The 1,380-nt window shown below is 33.3% G+C and overlaps 1 protein-coding gene across 1 annotated transcript in view; it reads left to right on the top strand.

Annotated features, from left to right (window-relative positions):
• LOC106877704 (nociceptin receptor) overlaps positions 1 to 1,336 on the top strand; it is a 170,168-nt gene extending 168,832 nt beyond the window's left edge. The window contains exon 4 of the mRNA XM_052967350.1: positions 1,060 to 1,336. The gene's annotated coding sequence lies outside the window, so the exon portion shown is untranslated. The remainder of the gene's footprint in view (positions 1 to 1,059) is intronic.
• The last annotated feature ends 44 nt before the right edge of the window (positions 1,337 to 1,380 follow it).

Here is a 1,380-nt window from a genome sequence, read left to right on the forward strand (position 1 = left end):
TAAATGAGTATATGCATATATACGTACATGTATATACATACCTACATCTACATGTATATAGAGATGCATATCTGGGTACAGGACGTTGCAAAAAAACGTGGACAAAATGATAAACAGAGTACAGAAAACACACAGGCCACATAGAGAACATTTCCTTCATCAGCTGCCACCATTCTAAAACTAAGCGTTTCGAAGAGTATGTATATGTGTGTGTGTTTGTGTGTGTGCGCGTATGTGTGCGTATGTGAATATATATGTATATATACGCCAATCTGTCTATCTGTCTATCTGTCTATCTGTCTGTCTATCTGTCTGTCTGTCTGTCTGTCTGTCTGTATGCATGTATATTTGTATATATGTATGTGTGTATGTATATAAGTGTGTGTGTGTATGTGTGTGCGTGTGCGTGTGTGTGGTTTAGATAGAAACAGAGATGTTATATGTATGAAGAGTTAACTGATATTTTTTTTTAAATATGAAAATGTTAACTAAGGTGAATATAGGTCTCAAACAAATACACATCCATCTGTTGCAGGACAGAAACTTAACCTTTCCATTTATTTATAGAATAATAATTTCTATAAATATTATTAAAAGACTTCTCAGAATAGATGAATATGGAATCCTATTGGGTATTGAGAACCTATTCTATTGAAAAATAAAACTCCTTTAACAGAACTCATAAAAATCAATAATTCTTTTACTATAATTCTTATTTAGTTTTTGAGTCATATTTAAAAGCTAAGAAAAATTGAAGTCGAGTAGAAAAGCAGTCGTGATGATCGAAAAAATCTTTCATTTCATGCTATTTGATAACATTTCCGAATGAAACTAGTTTTAGCTGATTTTATTATCTTTAGAAAATCATAAGCAACCGGAATCTTCATGCTGCCATCAGTCTGGAAGCAATATTGACATGAAGCCGGATACATCCTTTAATCCCAATGGAAGTAAGAAAAGGAAAGAAAATATGATTGGCAGAGGAATTAAATTTATGAATTTTAGTAGGTAAAAAAAGTATGTGTGCTCAGAACTGATTTAATTTTTTTTTTTTTGCAGCAATTTCTGCTAGCAGGAAGTAAGGCAGCAGAAACAGTAGAATATCAGAAAAAAAAATGCATTGCTACAAAAGACATCACCATGGTCAGAAAAAAACCAAACGATCTTCCAAATGGTTTATTGTGTTACCTATGTATAAATTGACAAAGGGCAATGGAGAATAGATCTATGGGTTGCACTCCTACTCAACAGTCACATAGAAGTACGGGTCGACGAGAGAATTTTGAAAATAATATGACATGTATATATTCATATGCACACACACACACACACACACACACACACACACACACACACACACACACACACACACACACACAC

Source organism: Octopus bimaculoides, chromosome 4, assembly GCF_001194135.2.
Source record: "Octopus bimaculoides isolate UCB-OBI-ISO-001 chromosome 4, ASM119413v2, whole genome shotgun sequence".
In the NCBI taxonomy this organism is placed as follows: domain Eukaryota; kingdom Metazoa; phylum Mollusca; class Cephalopoda; order Octopoda; family Octopodidae; genus Octopus; species Octopus bimaculoides.